General features: G+C 45.6%; 1 long non-coding RNA gene across 1 annotated transcript in view; it reads right to left on the bottom strand.

Moving 5' to 3' along the window:
• The window catches only part of LOC142657247 (uncharacterized), a 93,337-nt gene that overhangs the window by 21,914 nt on the left and 50,144 nt on the right, over positions 1–21,279 (bottom strand). The window contains exons 2-3 of the long non-coding RNA XR_012849854.1: positions 15,156–15,284; positions 5,533–5,662 (exon numbers count right to left, since the gene is read on the bottom strand). This is a non-coding gene — a long non-coding RNA (uncharacterized LOC142657247). The remainder of the gene's footprint in view (positions 1–5,532; positions 5,663–15,155; positions 15,285–21,279) is intronic.

The raw sequence follows: 21,279 nt of genomic DNA on the forward strand, positions 1-21,279 counted from the left end.
GGCTGTTTTTGTCTATTAAAGTGTGTCTATTTTTTGTGTAACAAGGGCCAGTGGAAGGCAGAATGGCATGGATTAGGAGGCTCCCTATAACTGACTATTTAACATTTCTTTTGTCAGCCCAAATCAAAAGATATAATGAAGGGGTGACTGGATTGATACTAAATAGGTGGAACCTAAGGGTGGCCAAAGCTAAGCTCCCTCCATCCTTTTCGGTACTAGTAAGAGATCAGTTTATAACTGCCACTGAGGTGGGCTTGGTATATATGATTCACAAGACCCATAGTCTGCCTTAATGTCGGGCCATTCTGAGCCGATTCACTGGGTCTCAGGGATTGCATGGTTTGGTTTTTCCTTCTTTGGATACTGTATGTATTATGTACACCTTGGCAGAATTTAATGTTAATTATGTTATACTTTTCTTCTCTTGTGTAATACAGTGCACTTTCATTGATGAAATTCTATAATAATAAACAAAATATTAACAAAAACAAGACGTGATAACTATGAAGAAACACATATAGAATTAAGTGGTAAACAAAGAAGTGTTAAACAAACCAGAATTTGTTTTTTTATTTTATATTCTTCAATGTAGCCCCCTTGTGCTTTCATGACAACTTTGCACACCCTTGGTATTCTCTCAATCAGCTTTATAAAGTGGTCACCTGGAATGCCTTTGAATGAACTGGTATGCCTTGTCAAGAGTTCATAATGCGTTTGAGACCATCAGTAGTGTTGTGCAGAGATAGGATTGGTACAGTGGCGTAACTACCGCTGTAGCAGCCGTAGCGGCTGCTACGGCGCCCACTGCTTGAGGGGGCCCATGGCGCCCGCCGACACGCCCCCCCATATATCCAGTGGTGCCGCTAGCAGCCATTATGGCTGCTACAGCTGTAGCAACGCTACTACGGGGCCCGCGCTGCCGAGCCTCTAACATCTATGGGCCGGGCCACACAGGCCCTCTCATGCCTGGGGGCCCCAGTGCTAGCGACAGCCACCCCCTCTTGTAGTAATTGTACCTGCGTCTATAGCATGCAGGTACAAATACATGCATTAGCGCTGGATAGCCGGGCACATTGTGTGCCTGACCATTCAGCGCCTTACAATGATGCTGATTGGCGGGGCAAAATGACTTTCCCTGCCAATAAGTGCAACGACGTTAGCGGCGCAATGACGTCATCTCGACGTTTCCATGCTTGAAAGGTGCTGATTGATGGGGCAAGTCATTCTGCCCTGCCAATGAGCGCCTTTAAACGATGCGCCGCTTGTGTCGTTCAGCTCCAGCAGACCTGCTCAGAAGAGAGCTGATCTGCATTGCCACCGGATGGCGCGGGAACAGGATCAGGGTGAGTATGTAATTTTTTATCTACTAAAACTGTGAGAGGCGTTATGTGGGGCACTATCTACAGGGGGTCTATATGTGGGGATGTGGGGCACTATATTCAGGGGGGTCTATATGTGGGACACTATATACAGGGGAGGGCTATATGTAGAGCACTATCTATAGGAGAGCTATTTGTAGGACACTATCCATAGGGGAGGGCTATATGTGGGACACTATATATATACAGGGGTGGGTTACCTGTGGGGCACTAGCTACAGTGGGCTATATGTAGGGCACTGTCTACAGGGGTGGGCTATATGTGGGACACTGTATACAGGGGGAGCTATATGTGAGGTACTATCTACAGAGGTGGGCTATATGTGGAGCAGTATCTATAGGGGGAGCGATTTGTAGGGCACTATCTACAGAGGTGGGCTATATTTAGGACACTATATACAGGGGTGGGTTACCTGTGGGGCACTATCTACAGGGGGGCTATATGTAGGGCACTGTCTACAGGGGTCAGCTATATGTGAGGCACTATCTACAGAGGTGGGCTATACGTGGAGCACTATCTATAGGGGAAGCTATATGTAGGGCAGCACGGTGGCTCAGTGGTTAGCACTATTGTCTTTCAGCTCTGGAGTCCATATGTGGGCACTATCTACAGAGGGCTGTATGTAGGGCACTATCTATAGAGGCTCTATAGGGGTCACTATCTACAGGGGGCTATGGGGGCACTATCTACAGGGGGCACGGTGTGTGTGGGACACAGTGTATGGTACTATTATAATCAGGGACACAGTGTATGGCGCTATTATATTTAGTGGTGCAGTGTATGGCAATTTATAATATTTAGAGTTGTTGAGAATTTTAACTTCGTTTATAGGTGCAAAAAAGTGAGAAGCTGAAGTCATCTGAGCGGAAAATCGCAGAAATGGGTCATGGCCGGGGGAAATCCATCATAGAGTTCTGGACCAGAGGGAGAAAAGAAGAACTAGAATCTGAGACATCACCGGTGAGTCACTTAATGTAAATGTTTATTCTGCCTCTAATCAGTATGGTAGTCACTGTATGATCTGCAGCGAGATGATGGGTGTCATGATTATTTTTTGTGAAGCAGCATCTCCCAGCATATCCTTACAACAGTTTGTGCCATGCTGGGAGCTGCAGTTTTACGCCGTACAAACCTATACGGCAGGGCTTGCACTGAATTGAGCATTATTTGTTCTAGTGTTGTATATATGTACTGAGCTTTGTTCTGGTGCTGTATTTATGTACTGAGCTTGGTTCTGGGGATGTGTATATGTACTGAGCTTGGTTCTGGGATAGTATATATGTACTGAGCTTTGTTCTGGTACTGTATTTATGCACTGAGCTTGGTTCTGGGGATGCATATATGTACTGAGCTTGGTTCTGGTGCTGTATATATGTACTGAGCATGGTTCTGGTGCTGTATTTATGTATTGAGCTTGGTTCTGGGGATGTATATATGTACTGAGCTTGGTTCTGGGATAGTATATATGTACTGAGCTTGGTTCTGGTGCTGTATATATATACTGAGCTTGGTTCTGGGGATGTATATATTTACTGAGCTTGGTTCTGGGGATGTATATATTTACTGAGCTTGGTTCTGGTTCTGTATTTAGGTACTGAACTTGGTTCTGGTTCTGTATTTATGTACTGAGCTTTCTTCTGGTCTTGTATATACACGTACTGAGCTTGTTTCTAGTGCTGTATTTATGTACTGAGGTTGGTTCTAGTGCTGTATTTATGTACTGATGTTGGTTCTGATGTTGTATATATATATATATATATATATATATATATATATATATATATGAGCTTGGTTCTAGTGCTGTATTTATGTACTGAGCTTTGTTCTGCTGCTGTATTTATGTACAGAGCTTGGTGGTGGTACTGTATATATGTATGAGCTTTGTTCTGGAGCTGTAATTATATAGGATATATTTATAATATCAAAATTGCAGGGCAGATGGAATTTTTCTAAATTCATTGTTTATTTCATGGGAACCTGTCTGGTAGTTGTAACCCCTTGAACTGCTACCATGTGGTAATACATGACATGACAATATTTCCAAATGTATGCTATTTTCAGATACAAATTTTTAAAATCAACTTTTAAAACGGCGTACATTATATGCTAATCACTCATTAAAGGGTCATGGGGCGGCGACACTATCCTGAAGAGTCACATAGTCCTGCCTCAAAACCCACCTTTGCATGTTTGATTGACATCCCCCTGGCTAATACAACTTTCTCAGATGCGCCATTGCCTTGTGGCACTATATACAAGGGGGGGGCACTATCTACAAGTGGGTTGTGACACTGTCTATAGGCAGGAGTGTATAGCACTGTCTACAGGGGGGTTGTATGGCACATTCTACAGGGGGCATTATCTATAAGGGGGGCTGTTGTGGCACCTAGGGAGGCCCCAGTCAAGAGTTTGCTATGGGGCCCAGTCTTTCCTAGTTACGCCCCTGGATTCGTACACACATCCATACAGTGTTTAACTACTATTCTAATACACATTATGGCAAGAACCACTCAACTAAGTAAAGAGAAATGACAGTCCATCATTACTTTAAGACATGAAAGGTCAGTAAATCCCGAAAATTTCAAGATTTTTGAAGGTACCCACAAGTAAAGTCATGAAAACCTTTAAACGCTATGATAAAACTGACTCTCATGAGGACCGCCCCAGGAAAGGAGATCAAGTACCAGACACGTCACAACATCAACCGTTCAGAGGAGAATGTGAGAATCAGGCCATTATTCTTGAATTGCTGCCACTACTGAGGAATGAAAAGAAGAAGAGAATTGCTTGGTTTCTTGGGCCAAGAAACACAAGGAATGGACTTTAGACTAACTGAAATCTGTACTTTGGTATGATGAGTCAAAATTTGAGATTTTTGCATCCAACCGCCATGTCTTTGTGAGACGCAGAAAAGGTGAGTGGATGGTTTCTACATGTGTGGTTCCTTCCATGAAGCATGGAGAAGGAGGTGTGGGGGTGCTTTGCTTGTGACACTGTTGGTCATTTATGCAATATTCAAGGAACACTTGTAAGTATGGTTACCACAGCATTCTGCAGCGACATGCCATTCTATCAGGTTTGTGCTTAATGGGACCATCATTTGTTTTTCAACAGGATAATGACCCCAAACAAACCTCTAGGCTATGTAGGGGCTATTTGACCAAGGAGAGTGATGGAGTGCTGCGTCGGATGACATGGCCACCACAATCTCCCGACCTAGACCCAATTAAAATGTTTTGGGATGAGTTGGACCTCAGAGAGACGAAAAAGTAGTCATGTGCTCAGTACCTCAAGGAACTCCTTCAAATCTGTTGGTAAGCCATTCCAGGGGACTACCTTATGAAGCTGATTGAGAGAATGCCGAGAGTCTGCAAAGCTGTCATCAAAACAAATGGGGGCTACTTTGTAGAACCTGAAATAAGGGCGTGTTCAGACATGGCGGAATAGCTGTGGAATTCCGCTGCGGACAGTCCGCAGTGGAAATCCGCAGCAGCCGTTTTTTCCATTGGATTCTATGCATTTTTAGGTAACTTAGTTCAGACGATGAGGGAAATAACAGTGTGGAATTTAGGCTGCGGTGCAGACATGTCACACCGCAGCATGCACAGTCTGTTGCAGAGAAACAGCAGATTTTCACTGCAGATTTCATCCTTTGCAATGCAAAAACTGAAATCTGCGGCAAGTCCGTAGTGATATCCGCAATGTCTGAATTACCTGTCAAATATGAAAATGTTGCTGCAAATTCTCAACTAATCCGCAGCAACATTTTCAATGGAAAAATTCTGCCCTTAGAAAGGAATTATGGTTTGTTTACCACTTTTTTTGTTTACCACTTAATTCCATATGTGTTCCTTTATAGTTATCATGTCTTGAATATGAATCTGCAATGTAGAATTTAAAAAATAAATAAATAAGAAAAACCATGGAATGAAAAGGTGTGTCCAAACTTTTGACTGGTACTGTGTACATGAATCTCATTTAGGTATATGTGTAATATATATTGACAACTTGTTGTGCTTGTCAGGAGACTTTCAAAGTTATGGACAGTTACGTATATTTGTTTTAACATTTCTAATAGTGTATAACTCCTTTGTTTTTATAACATTTTGTATTTCATCCACTTTACATTCACAAAACTAGAGTACATTAATACCCGGTATAATCTGGAAGCAGGGTTTGCGGCTGGTACATCAGGATGTTCTTTTCTTCACTGAAGATTTCATTTCCCCATTTCTCTAGAGTTCTAGTTATACTGCGCGTTCCATGGAGATTTACCTTCTCTGCTAAAAAAAAAGATTTAAAAAAATACAGACATTGCTCATCCTCACAATAATGCATTATAGAATGTGACAAAGAATAAACTACATTTTGTATATCATGTAAAGGAAAACTGCCAACCGATTAGATGTGAGTACTTATCTAAACTATATCTGGAATACGGATGTAGCCATCTTTAACTTGATTCTGATAACTTGCTGCAGCGTGATATCACACAACAAAAGCCATTGAAAAGTGATTAAAAAAGTCAAGATAAGGGATCTAGTCACTGTTTATTTATTGCGTTAAAAGTCAAGGTAAAGATGGCTACATCTGTACATGACAATAAACCACAATATTTCCAAACAACGGGCAAGTTTTTCATTGGTTTACTAGTTTTACTTTAGAAAAACAAACAACACTAAAATAAAAGCAAACAGAAAATGCTAGCAACACTAGCCATAGCCATGGCCTTCTTTTTCCTAAAACTAATCAAATCGTAATCCAAAAGTTAAAATAAAAAACTTTCTATACACTGGCATTTTCTAGTGGCATCCATTTTATCTCTCCCTCCTTCTTTCCTTTCTTGAACAAAGATTTTAAATTTATTTGGGTTGAATTTATTGACTGGCTTTTTTATTCACTAGTCTTAATCAAAAGAGCGCAGGAGTAGGAAGTGCACGCCTCTTAATAAATTAGGCGTTTCACTGGCTGCCCGTTCTCGAGAAACTCAAATCCACGGCTGCTATGTGCTGCTGTGGATATGTGTAATGGCAGGAAGGAGGTGAAGGGAACAAGTGAGCCCTAATCTACCCACCGCCCTGTCCCTGCCTACTTGCAACGACCCGCCCTAGGCGACGGGGTACAACTTGGCGGCGGTCCCTACGCTGTCTAAGTGCAAGGAGTACAAACAGGGAACACGCAAGGGAATACAGTAGCCCACGGAACGCCGCGAGGAAACGGAGCGGTGAATGAGCCAGTCAGGATCAGGAAGTAGTGGAGTATACAAACGGGAGCACGGAGCAGAAGCAAGCCAGGGGCAGAGCAACGCAGGATAAACGGAACTGAAGCAAGGCAGAAACACGGCAGAAGCAGGCTGGAGCAAGGCAGCAGTGGGGCCAGGAATCCAAGAAGAATAACAAGCAAGGAGGAAGAGAAAACGGCAGGTATAAATGGACAGGGGGCGGAGCTAACTCTGACTGACGAGGCCGCGATAGGCTCTCCCACTCCTGAGCCTGCCACCCTGATTGGTGGGAGCAGGTGTCAGTCGCAGAGGTCTGGCCTCAGGTGTCGACTGATTAATCCTGGGAGTATACCCAGACGTAGTGCCTGGCAGATCCTTTACAGTACTCCCCATTTTATGAGGGGCCACCGGACCCTTACTAAGAGGACCCGGTTTAGTGGGGAAGAGAAGGTGGAACCTCCTGATCAATACCCCAGCGTGAACATCTCGAGCAGGTACCCAAGTCCTCTCCTCCGGCCCGTATCCTCTCCAATGGACCAGGTACTGGAGGGAGCCCTGGATCATCCTACTGTCCACAATCTTGGCCACCTCGAATTCCACCCCCTCAGGGGTGAGAACGGGAACAGGAGGTTTCCTCGAGGGCGACCAGGACGGGGAGCAGCGTTTCAGGAGGGAGGCATGGAAGACGTCGTGTATGCGAAAGGATGGGGGCAGCTCCAGACGGAAGGATACAGGGTTGAGGACTTCAATGACCTTTATAAGGTCCAATAAATCGGGGAGCAAACTTCCTGGACAGGACCTTAAGGCGCAAGTTCCTCGACGACAACCACACCAGATCCCCGATGACAAACCGGGGGTTAGCAGAACGTCTACAATCAGCCTGAATCTTTTGTACGCTCTGGGACGCCTCTAGGTTCTTCTGAACCTGGGCCCAGACTGTGCACAGTTCCCGATGAACGTCCTCTACCTCGGGATTATTGGAACAACCAGGGGAAATGGAGGAGAACCTAGGATTAAACCCGAAATTACAGAAAAACGGGGAGACCCCTGACGAGATACTGACCCGGTTATTAAGGGAAAATTCGGCGAGGGGAAGGAATGAGACCCAATCAAATTGACAGTCAGAAATGAAACACCTTAAATATTGTTCCAGGGATTGGTTAGTCCTTTCCGTTTGGCCATTAGTTTCGGGATGGAAGGCGGAGGAGAAGGATAGATCAATCTCCAACTTTTTACAAAAAGCTCTCCAAAATAAGGAAACAAATTGTACCCCTCTGTCCGAAACGATATTGACTGGGGCCCCATGGAGACGCAGAATGTGTTTCACAAACAAAGAAGCTAACGTCTTGGCGTTAAGGGGCACAAAGTGGCACATCTTGCTGAAGCGGTCTACTACCACCCACACCACCGACTTGCCCTGAGATGGAGGAAAATCGGTGATAAAATCCATGGAGATATGGGTCCAAGGTCTCTGGGGAATGGGCAAGGAGCGTAGTAAGCCCGCAGGTCGGGACCTAGGGGTCTTGGACCTAGCACAGACCTCACAAGCGGCGACGTAAGCCCTAAGGTCTTTAGGCAACCCAGGCCACCAATAGTTTCTGGTAATGAGGAGTTTGGTACCCAAGATGCCAGGATGACCAGATAGAGCGGAGTCATGGTTTTCCCTGAGTACCCTTAGCCGGTATTGCAGGGGGACAAACAGTTTGTCCCCAGGGAGGTTCCCGGGAGCTGAACCTTGATCAGCCGCGATGTCAGAGGCTAAGTCAGAATCAGTGGCAGAAACAATTATACCAGGGGGTAAAATACAAGCAGGATCCTTCTCAGAAGGAGGATTAGCCATGAAACTACGTGACAGTGCATCAGCCTTAATATTTTTGGACCCAGCCCTATAGGTAACCAAGAAATTAAATCTGGTAAAGAATAGTGCCCAACGAGCTTGTCTAGGATTAAGCCTCCGGGCAGATTCTAGGAAAACCAGATTCTTGTGGTCAGTAAGGACCGTTACCTGGTGTCTGGCCCCCTCCAAGAAGTGACGCCACTCTTCAAAAGCCCATTTAATGGCTAAAAGTTCGCGGTTGCCAATATCATAGTTACACTCCGTGGGCGAAAACTTCCTAGAGAAGTAAGCACAGGGGCGGAGATGGGTGAGGGAGCTGGTACCCTGGGACAAGACGGCCCCCACTCCCACCTCGGACGCGTCAACCTCCACAATAAATGGCTCCCTCTGGTTGGGCTGAACCAGCACGGGGGCCGAGATAAAGCACTTCTTGAGGGTCTCAAAAGCCTGGACGGCCTCAGGGGGCCAATGGAGGACATCAGCACCCTTGCGAGTGAGGTCCGTAAGAGGCTTAGCGACGACCGAGAAGTTGGCAATAAATCTCCTGTAATAGTTAGCGAACCCCAAAAAACACTGTAGCGCCTTCAGGGAGGCAGGTTGGACCCATTCCGCCACAGCCTGAACCTTGGCAGGGTCCATGCGGAATTCATGAGGAGTGAGGATTTGACCTAAAAATGGTATCTCCTGTACCCCAAACACACATTTTTCGGTCTTCGCAAACAGATTATTTTCCCGAAGGACCTGGAGGACCTTCCTGACATGCTCCACGTGCGAGGACCAGTCCTTGGAAAACACAAGTATGTCATCAAGGTACACTACAAGAAAATTACCCAGGTAATCTCTCAGAATTTCATTAATAAAATTCTGGAAGACGGCAGGGGCATTTCACAACCCAAAGGACATGACTAGGTATTCGAAATGACCTTCGGGCGTGTTGAACGCAGTTTTCCACTCATCCCCCTCTTTGATGCGGATAAGGTTATATGCCCCCCGTAGATCGAACTTAGAGAACCATTGGGCCCCCTGAACCTGATTAAAAAGATCCGGAATCAAAGGAAGGGGATACTGGTTCCTTACTGTGACCTTATTCAAGTTCCGATAATCAATGCACGGCCTAAGACCACCATCCTTCTTCCCCACGAAGAAGAAGCCAGCACCTACAGGAGAAGTCGAGGGGCGAATGAAACCCTTGGCCAGGCATTCTTGGATATACTCCCTCATAGCTTTACGTTCAGGATATGAAAGATTAAATATCCTCCCCTTAGGAAGCTTGGCACCAGGCACCAAATCGATGGCGCAATCGTAATCTCTATGAGGGGCAACACCTCGGAGGCCTCCTTAGAAAACACATCAGCGAAGTCCTGAACAAACTCAGGAAGCGTGTTTACCTGCTCCCGGGGAGAAATAGAGTTAACCGAAAGACATGACATCAGGCAATCACTACCCCATTTGGTGAGATCCCCAGTATTCCAATCAAACGTGGGATTATGCAGCAGCAACCAGGGAAGACCTAATACCAGATCGGACGATAATCCCTGCATCACCAGTACAGAGCACTGCTCCAAATGCATGGAGCCAACACGGAGTTCAAAAACAGGAGTATGCTGAGTAAAATAACCATTAGCAAGAGGAGTGGAGTCGATACCCACTACCGGGATAGGATAAGGTAAATCAATAAAAGGCATTTTTAGAGACATAGCAAATTCCACAGACATGATATTAGCAGATGAGCCCGAATCCACGAAGGCACTGCCAGTGGCAGACCGGCCAGCAAACGAGACCTGAAAGGGAAGCAAAATCTTATTGCGTTTAGTATTAACGGGAAATACCTGTGCGTCCAAGTGACCTCCCCGATGATCACTTAGGCGCGGAAGTTTTCCGGCTGCTTATTCTTCCGCCTGGGACAGGTGTTCAGTAGATGCTTGTCGTCCCCACAATAGAAGCAGAGACCATTCTTCCTGCGAAACTCTCTACGTTGTCGAGGGGACATGGAGGCCCCGAGTTGCATAGGTACCTCCGAGTCCTCCGTGGAAGAGCGAGGAGACGGGACCTCGGGGGGAATCGCAGGGCAGTCAGAGGGGAAAACATTGAAACGTTCAAGCTGACGTTCCCTGAGACGTCGGTCAAGTCGTACTGCTAGGGCCATAACCTGGTCTAGGGAGTCAGAAGAGGGGTAGCTAACCAGCAGATCCTTCAGGGCGTCAGATAATCCTAACCTAAACTGGCACTTTAGGGCTGGGTCGTTCCACCGAGAAGCTACGCACCACTTTCTAAAATCAGAACAGTATTCCTCAACAGGTCTCCTACCCTGACGTAAGGTCACCAGCTGACTCTCGGCTAAGGCAGTCCTGTCAGTCTCGTCGTAAATGAGACCGAGGGCAGAGAAAAACCGATCAACGGAGGAAAGTTCAGGGGTGTCAGGAGCCAAGGAGAAGGCCCTCTCTTGGGGCCCTTCCTGGAGTCGGGATATAATGATACCCACCCGCTGGTTCTCGGAACCTGAGGAGTGAGGTCTTAGGCGGAAATAAAATCTACAACTCTCCCGGAAGGAGAGAAAAGTCTTACGGTCCCCTGAGAACCGGTCAGGTAACTTGAGGTTGGGTTCTAAAGGTGAGGTGAGGGGTACTACAAAGGCAGCGTCAGACTGATTGACCCTCTGAGCCAGGGCCTGGACCTGTAGGGAGAGGCCCTGCATCTGCTGGGTCAGGGTCTCAAGGGGGTCCATGATAGCGTCAGCGTAGAAGAAATGGTAGACTAGGTAAGGGCTTGTTATTATGTAATGGCAGGAAGGAGGTGAAGGGAACAAGTGAGCCCTAATCTACCCACCGCCCTGTCCCTGCCTACTTGCAACGACCCGCCCTAGGTGACGGGGTACAACTTGGCGGCGGTCCCTACGCTGTCTAAGTGCAAGGAGTACAAACAGGGAACACGCAAGGGAATACAGTAGCCCACGGAACGCCGCGAGGAAACGGAGCGGTGAATGAGCCAGTCAGGATCAGGAAGTAGTGGAGTATACAAACGGGAGCAGAAGCAAGCCAGGGGCAGAGCAACGCAGGATAAACGGAACTGAAGCAAGGCAGAAGCACGGCAGAAGCAGGCTGGAGCAAGGCAGCAGTGGGGCCAGGAATCCAAGAAGAATAACAAGCAAGGAGGAAGAGAAAACGGCAGGTATAAATGGACAGGGGGCGGAGCTAACTCTGACTGACCAGGCCGCGATAGGCTCTCCCACTCCTGAGCCTGCCACCCTGATTGGTGGGAGCAGGTGTCAGTCTCAGAGGTCTGGCCTCAGGTGTCGACTGATTAATCCTGGGAGTATACACAGACGTAGTACCTGGCAGATCCTTTACAATATGTGTCATAATTTACTCCAATTTCTGACGTAAATTATTGGGAATTTGTCGGGCCCCGCCCATTCAACTAAGCCACCGCCATTTTTGGTAATGTAGCATGTGCAGCATGAATGACAAAAAAGTAAAAAATGTTCACGCAAATTGCTACTTTTGCGACATTTCTACAACAGAAAAATGGCGGAGAACGTTTTATTAATTGCCTACAATAAGTTTGCAAAGATGGCAGTGCTTAGACTACTTTTTTCAATGGCTAGACAGTAGTAAAACATTTTTTTATGTCAAGCAAAGTCAAAATACACCAATGTATTTAACCCCTTAATGACCAGCCTATTTTGGACCTTAATGACCAGGCCATTTTTTACGTTTTTCCATCGTCGCATTCCAAGAGCTATAACGTTTTTATTTTTGCGTTGACATCGCTGTATAAGGTTTTGTTTTTTGCGGGACAAGTTGTACTTTTCAATAGCACCATTTTGGGGAACATATTATTTATTTATTAACTTTTATTTGGGGGGAAATAGAAAAAAACCTTAAATTTTGCCACTCTTTTTCGCGTCTTAAATCTACGCCATTTACCGTGTGATATAAATAACACAATAACTTTATTCAGCGGGTTGTTACAATTGCAACTATACCAAAGTTGTATAGTTTTTGTATGTTTTACTACTTTTACACTGTAAAAACGTTTTTTTTTCAAAATTATTTGTTTTTGTGTCTCCATATTTTTATTTTTTCGCCGATGCGGTTGTATGAGGGCTTTTTTTTTGCGGGAAGACTTGTAGTTTTTATTGGTACCATTTTGGAGTAGATGCGACTTTTTGATCACTTTTTATCAAATTTTTTTAAAGTCAGTATTCACAGAAAACAGCAATTTTTCCATAGTTTTTTATTACATTTTTTACGGCGTTCACCGTGCGGGTTAAGTAATGTAATAGATTTATAGTCGGGGTCGTTACGGACGTGGCGATACTAAATATGTGTAACTTTGTAACTTTATTTTGGTTTTTTAACAGTAAAGCATTTTGTAAGGGGAAAAGCTGGGTTTTTCATTTTTTTTCACATTTTTTTTAAAATAAACTTTATTAAACTTTTTTTTCACTTTTTTACTAGTCCCATTAGGGGACTATAATATGCGATTCTGCGATCGCATTTATAATACACTGCAATACTTTTGTATTGAAGTGTATTACTGCCAGTCAGTTTAACACGGACAGGCATCTGCTAGGTCATGCCTGCGGCATGATCTAGCAGGCATTCACTCCAGGCAGACCTGGGGGCCTTTATTAGACCCCCGGCTGCCATTGGCGACACAGACACTCGGCGATCGTATCGCTGGGTGTCGGTGGCGGAGAGAGGGAGCTCCCTCCCTCTCTCCAAAACCACTCAGATGCGGTGCACGCTATTGTGCACCGCATCTGAGGGGTTAAACGGGTGAGATCGATACTAATATCGATCTCACATGGCAGAGCAGGGACGCTCCCAGCCCTCAGCTGCCTCTAGCAGCCGAGAGCAGGGAGATCTGACAGCTCCCTGCTCTGTAAACTTATTCCGATGCCGCGACGTAAAAAGTCTATGGCATCGGAATAAGGCCGTTAGTGACCGACGTAGAAACACGATGGGCCGGTCACTAACGGGTTAAACAAGTAGTAGAAGATGCTGACATTGTTTTAGCGAGAGCATTTTACAGATGAGTTTGTGTTCATAACAGATTTCTTTTAAATGGACACTAACTTTTCATATAACTTGTGCTAATTTAATAGTATACCTGATATCTAGTAACTTTGCAATTTACATTATTCCCCCAAATTTTTTTTTATGCTTGCGAAGTCTGTATGTTACTTCCTTCCTGTAATCCACTATTTACCCCGGTTGTCAAGCACATTCTGTTTCCAGTTACAGAGCAGAGGAGACCAACTGCAACAAGTAGGAGGGTATCTCTCTGATAAAGCTCCCGGTACTCATAGCTTGCCTGACTTTGCGAACAGCCAGTTCATGGCTCCTGGGACACATGTAAATTCTCTTCTTAGTACTGCTCTCCGATGTAATCGTTACAGTAGCTGCTTGTGTCTCTGTGTCTGCTTTGTTATAGCTATTTTCTATGTCATCAAGCCAGTATTCTTGTTATTTTATCTATTTCATACATCCCTTCTTCTTTCTCTCCTGTGTATCGTTCTTATAATCTGCTTTACCAACATTTCTCTAGTGATTGTGATGGCCCTAAATAAGTAAAAAGCTGCATGCAAGCAATACTGCTGGGTTCTCAAGTAATTTACAAAATCAAAATGGCGTGGTTTATCGTGCCACGTAAGAACCCAGCATTAAAATTTACATGCAACTTTTTAGTTATTATTGAGAGGTACTTGCATCAAACATTAGACAGTTAGACAGCATAGTCAAAAGTGGGAAAAGTGCACATGGAGTCCGAAAAATGCAGGGACGTTACAGGCAATGGAGAAATGGTGATAAACCAGATTATAAGACCAATACACTGGAGAGAAAGAGGAAGGTATGTATAAAATAGATTAGCAAACAAGAACGCTGGCTTGCTAAAATGGAAAATAGCTATAACAAAGCAGACCGAGAGACACAAGCAGCTAATGCATTGATTACATAAGAGAGCAGTACCAAGAAGAGAACTTACATGTATCCCAGGATCCATGAATAGGCTGTTTATATCAAGAGATTAGTAACTTGTAAGTGTGGGCAGGAAGTCCCCCTGTACTGTACTGGCAGATTTGTATATAAGTGACATGCCCCCCACTATGGAGAGAACTGAACATACAGTAGCGGAACAGCTGAAACAGGGGGAATAGGAGGTTAAAAAAAAACATTCTGAAAGCATTAAAATGTAGGTGGGACATCATAACATCATTGGGGACTGAGTTGAATGACAATTTCAACATTTTTGATGAAAAATCAGGTGTGCTTTAAAAGTTAAAATTCTAGATGCCTGCAACATCCACTAGATGGAGCTTATTGCACATGGATTGCTTATTTCTTATTTAGATTGTGAGCCCCAATGGGGACAGTAAAAAAGAGGACCTCTGTACAGCGCTGCGTAATATGTTGGCGCTATATAAGTAACTGAAATAAATATTGAGTACATTTGGAGCTGTACAAAACCGTATGAGAGCAGGTGAACAGAAGTTTTAGCTAAAAAAAAATATGTGAGCAGACAAGTACTGTGTGAAACATCTCTAGATCCAACGCTCTGGATATCATCTAAATGTATGTATCACAACTGTAAAATTAATTAATGCTATCAAAAAATACAGAGCAGAGCTGATACTTAATAATTAATGTTAATCTGAATTATGCTGTGAAGTTTTATTTACAATGTATAAGTGGAGTCTGTAAAAGTAACTTACCTCCTTCTCTGTAATTCCATTTTTCAAGCTGGTCTATTACATCTTTCTTTCCATGTAAAAGAGTGACTAACAAAAGGAAGGTCACAGCAGAGAGCAGGACTTGGCAATTCACTTTCATTATAATCGGATCTATCATATAAAGTAATGTAATTAGATGCTGTGTAGAGGCCTTTATCGCACACCCCACAAATGAGAATATTTGGAAAAGTTTCCCTGCACCACCGATATGATCTGATCCCGGTTTTGACGCTAAATATACGACTCACGCAAAAGCTGTAATATGGCTCTGAGAATAAAGCCTTACTGTTCAAAAAGTATACTTCGCAGATTTAGAACATACTTAAATGGTGTGGTAACAGAGAGTTTTAGTCATTTCTCTTTGCTTTGCAGATCTTTTGTTCCCTGTTCAGTCATACAATCTTAACAATGTATTCAATTTATAAGAAACACATACCCATTATAGTCATAGTTGTAACCCACCTATTCCTAGGCTTCTAAGATGCATTGTGAGCTGTAGCCAACAGTTTGACAATCAACTTCAGCCAAGTGTTGTAACATAGGTCCCACGCGCAGGACGCAGCCCTGAATCCGGGACTGTCGTACTGAATCCAGGACGGTTGGGAGGTCCCAACCGTTCCAGATTCGGTAGCACAGACCCGGATTCATGGCGGTGTCCCGCGTGGCCAGTGGTATGTCCCAGTCTCAACTGTATCTGCGTCCTCTGCCAGGGATTCCACTCCTAGAGGTCCATATATGGACAGTGATGTCAGGGGCTACTCCTGGAGCGGAATTCCCTGAAGGAGCATTGCCGATGCCTGGGTCGGGGATTCTGCTCCTAGAGGGAACCCCTGATGTCACTTACCATATATGGACAATGACATCAGGGGCTACTCCTGGTGTGGAATCCCCAGCCACATCATGGCATTATACTATATGGTGGCAGCTATGGGGGCATTATACTGTATAGTGGCAGCTAAAGGGCATTATACTGTGTGGGGCAGCTATTTTGCATTGTACTGTGTGGGAGGCACTATGGGAGCATGATACTGTGTGGGCTGTATCCGGTGTGTATGGGTGGGGATTGGGGAGATTAAATGCTCTGGCTGGGGGTTCCTCTCCCAGAGCTCCCACTATCTACATCGGCACTGTGGCACTATATAGGGGCACTATCTACAGGGGACACTATAGTGTGAACTACTTGGGCACTGTGTGTGGCACTAACTTCATGGATACTGTGGCACTATCTACGTGGGTACTGGCACTATATACGTGGACACTGGTACTAGGGGCAGCTAAGGAGGCATTATACTGTATGGGGAAAGCTATAGGGGCATTATACTGTATGGGGCAGCTGTGGGGGCATTATACTGTATGGTGGCAGCTAAGGAGGCATTATACTGTATGGTGGCAGCTAAGGGTGCATTATACTGTATGTGGCAGTTAAGGGGGCATTATACTGTATGGGGAAAGCTATAAGGGCATTATAATATATGGTGGCAGGTAAGGGGGCATTATATTGTGTGGGGGCCGCTAAGGGGGCATTATACTGTATGGGGAAGCTTTAGGGGCATTATACTGTATGGGGCAGCTGTGGTGGCATTATACTGTATGGGGCAGCTATGGGGCATTATACTGTATGAGGGCAGTTATGGGGGGATTATACTGTATGGGCAACTATGGGGGCATTATGTTGTATGGGGGCAGCTATGGGGCATTATTCTGTATGGGGCAGCTATGGGGCATTATACTGTATGGGGCAGCTATGGGGGCATTATACTGTATGGGGAAGCTTTAGGGGCATTATACTGTATGGGGCAACTGTGGTGGCATTATACTGTATGGGGCAGCTATGGGGCATTATACTGTATAAGGGCAGCTATGGGGGATTTATACTGTATGGGGCAGCTATGGGGGCAGCCATGGGGCTTTATTCTGTATGGGGCAGCTATGGGGCATTATACTGTATGGGGCAGCTAAGGGGCATTATACTGTATGGGGAAGCTTTAGGGGCATTATACTGTATGGGGCAGCTGTGGTGGCATTATACTGTATGAGGCAGCTATGGGGCATTATACTGTATAAGCGCAGCTTTGGGGGATTTATACTGTATGGGGCAGCTATGGGGGCATTATGCTGTATGGGGCAGCTATGGGGCATTATTCTGTATGGGGCAGCTATGGGGCATTATACTGTATGGGGCAGCTATGGGGGCATTACAATGTATGGGGGAATTTGTTTGGGCATCATTCTGCATAGGGCAATATACTGTATGGGTGCATCTATCGGGGCATTATACTATATGGTGGCAACTATGGGGGCATTATACTGTATAGTGGCAGCTAGAGGGCATTATACTGTGTGGGGCAGCTATTTTGCATTGTACTGTGTGGGAGGCAGGATGGGAGCATGATACTGTGTGGGCTGTATTCGGTGTGTATGGGTGGGGTTTGGGGAGATTAAATGCTGTGGGAATATTTTAGGCCTGTCTGAACATGGACTGCTACATTAGAGTTAATATGTGAATTTTTATTTTTTATTTTATTTTAAACCATGGTACATTTTCTGTATAGTTTTTCTTGTCCTCATTCTTGCTTTTTGCTGAAGTCACAAATGCAGTTTTTTTTCTTTTAATTCAGTTTCAGTAAATATTAGCAATAAATGTACAACATATGTGTATAGACATTAGAAAACGTCAGAAATCCAAGTCAGAAATTGGAAGCAGATAAAGAGATTAGAAGGGAACAGATTTTATTATGAACTTCATTGCATCTAACATGATGAATTTAAAAATGAAATGTCCTTTACTACAACATGTCTAAAGACTTATGGACACGGGTCAGATGTTGTGCTCTGTCAGGTGCCGCATGTATGAAGATATTTTCTACTAGTAGCAATACTTCCAGGCGTAAATGCTTCCATACATAAGGCATCCGATAGAGCAGGGGTCTCAAACTCGGCCGGGTAAGTGGGCCGCATATAGAAAAAATGGGAAGTTGACGGGCCGCATTACTTTCAAATCTGATACAATACTAAATTATTGTTAATCAATTAGTTATTTGAACGACTATAACACTACATTACTATAATAATACTGCTAGGTTTAAAATTTGAGATATTTCTCCATGTGCTTATTTCAACAATCCAGCTTTCTAGTTTAAGTGTCGCTAAATGCAGTCCGGCGGCTCAGTTAGCACACATGTCAAGATTGGGCAGCCCCTTTTTAGATAGTGCCGCAGTGCCCTCTGTGGATGCTGCCGCAGTGCCCTCTGTGGATGCTGCCGCAGTGCCCTCTGTGGATAATGCAACACACCCCTAGATAAGTCCAGTGCCCTCTGTAGATAAGGCCACAGTGCCCTCTGTAGATAAGGCCACAGTGCCCTCTGTAGATAAGGCCACAGTGCCCTCTGTAGATAAGGCCACAGTGCCCTCTGTAGATAAGGCCACAGTGCCCTCTGTAGATAAGGCCACAGTGCCCTCTGTAGATAAGGCCACAGTGCCCTCTGTAGATAATGCAACACACCCCTAGATAATGCCAGTGTCCTCTTCAGATACTGTCACACACCCACTTGTAGATAACGCCACAGTGCCCTCTGTAGAGGCTGCCCCAGTGCCCTCTGTACAGGCTGCCCCAGTGCCCTCTGTACAGGCTGCCCCAGTGATGTCAGGGGCTTGCCCAGAGCTGGAGTCCCAGGCAGAGCGCTAGTAGGCTCTTCCTGGGACTCCAGCTGTGCTCCTGACATCACCGGGACTCCTGCTCTGGGGAAGCCCCTGACATCATTGTCGATGTATGGACAGCGATGTCAGAGGCTTCCCCAGAGTCCCGGAGCAGAGCCGATAATAGCGCTCTGCCCGGGACTCCGCTCTGGGGAAGACCCTGGCACACTGTCCATATATGGGCAGCGATGTCAGGGAATTCCACAGAGTCCCGGAGCAGAGCCGACACCAGCGCTCTTCTCGGGACTCCGGCTCTGGGGAAGCCCCAGACATCGCTGTTCATATGTGGACAGCGATGTCAGGGAATTCCACAGAGTCCCGGAGCAGAGCTGACACCAGCGCTCTGCTCCAGCTCTGGGCAAGACCCTGACACACTGTCCATATATGGGCAGCGATGTCAGGGAATTCCACAGAGTCCCGGAGCAGAGCCGACACCAGCGCTCTGCTCGGGACTCCGGCTCTGGGGAAGCCCCAGACATCGCTGTTCATATGTGGACAGCGATGTCAGGGAATTCCACAGAGTCCCGGTGCAGAGCTGACACCAGCGCTCTGCTCGGCACTCCGGCTCTGGGGAAGCCCCAGACATCGCTGTTCATATGTGGACAGCGATGTCAGGGAATTCCACAGAGTCCCGCAGCAGAGCTGACACCAGCGCTCTGCTCGGGACTCCGGCTCTGGGGAAGCCCCAGACATCGCTGTTCATATGTGGACAGCGATGTCAGGGAATTCCTCAGAGTCCAGGAGCAGAGCCGACACCAGCGCTCTGCTCCGCTCTGGGCAAGACCCTGACACACTGTCCATATATGGGCAGCGATGTCAGGGAATTCCACAGAGTCCCGGAGCAGAGCCGACACCAGCGCTCTGCTCGGGACTCCGGCTCTGGGGAAGCCCCAGACATCGCTGTTCATATGTGGACAGCGATGTCAGGGAATTCCACAGAGTCCCGGAGCAGAGCCGACACCAGCGCTCTGCTCGGGACTCCGGCTCTGGGGAAGCCCCAGACATCGCTGTTCATATGTCAACAGCGATGTCAGGGAATTCCAGAGTCTCGGAGCAGAGCCGATACTAGCGGCTCTGTGTCCCGCGGGCCGCAGATGACAGCCCCAGGGGCCGCATGCGGCCCGCGGGCCGCGTGCTTGAGACCCCTGCGATAGAGCATGCCACTATTTATTTCAGATTTGTACGATATTTGAGAGTAAGAAATTCTGTAGCATACAGAGGTATAGTAGAGATCTCATGCACTTCTATGGGAGTACATACAAAACAAAGCCATAATACGGCTGTGTCTATGAAGCCAAAGGCTCTATTTATTCTTCATTTGCTGTGTCCATTAGGTGTATTTGCCGAGAAAGATCCCAGCGCATATGTCAAACATATCTAAAGAGCCGCATTCACCCAACAGCCGGTGTATGTACAATTCACGTGTATCCCGAAGTATCACCCATGGCTGCCCCGTGTACATTTGACTCCGGGTTCGACCAGATTACCGGTAACGTATAGTCCAAATAGAGAATGCCAAGGCATCGGGCTCAATTTTGTAGTTGCAAATAAAAGCTTTAACTTTGTTGCCACATAAGCAATACAGGAGAGTCAACGTTTCAGCCAACAAGTGGCTTTTTTCAAGCAATATACATCCACCACCAAGATCACATTTAAATAGACCCCCAAGTCCTGGTGCCAGATACGCCCACTTTTTTACTTGAACACTTTTCCATCAAATCTGGAATTGAAAACAATAAAAACGTAAACTTTAAAAATAATATAATCCAGATCAAGGTACTATATGCATGATTCTGGTATATGTAAGTATACCTTTTTTTTTAATATACTGCATGGAATGGTGTAGTCGACTGCGCTATTCTATACAGAGGTATCCAATAATAAACATATACCAAAATGTTTTGTTTTTCAATGGAAGCCTATGGAACATATGAACTGTATGCCTATACAGTGGCATAGAGGCTCACGTCAGAGGTATATGTTGGAAAATCCTCCCGTCGTTTAGCTGTGGGGTACTAAAATATTAATTTTGTCTGTTCGATCATTCATGCCATAGCAATTTTTGAATTGGGATAATTTAAAAAAATGCTCCTGTGTCTAGATATTGCTGTTACATTATTGTTATTGCACCCACTGGTGTTCATATACATATGCCAGTAGCTCATTCCTACCACCCAGACCCAGATGTACACTAAGGCTATGTTCACATGGGGTATTTTGCCGAGTTTTTTGACGCGGAAACCGCGTCGCAAAACTCGGCAGAAACGGCCCGAGAACGCCTCCCATTGATTTCAATGGGAGGCATCGGCGTCTTTTTCCCGCGAGCAGTAAAACTGCCTCGCGGGAAAAAGAAGCGACATGCCCTATCTTCGGGCGCTTCCGCCTCTGACCTCCCATTGTCTTCAATGGG

Source organism: Rhinoderma darwinii, chromosome 7 (assembly GCF_050947455.1).
Source record: "Rhinoderma darwinii isolate aRhiDar2 chromosome 7, aRhiDar2.hap1, whole genome shotgun sequence".
NCBI classification, from domain to species: Eukaryota; Metazoa; Chordata; class Amphibia; order Anura; family Rhinodermatidae; genus Rhinoderma; species Rhinoderma darwinii.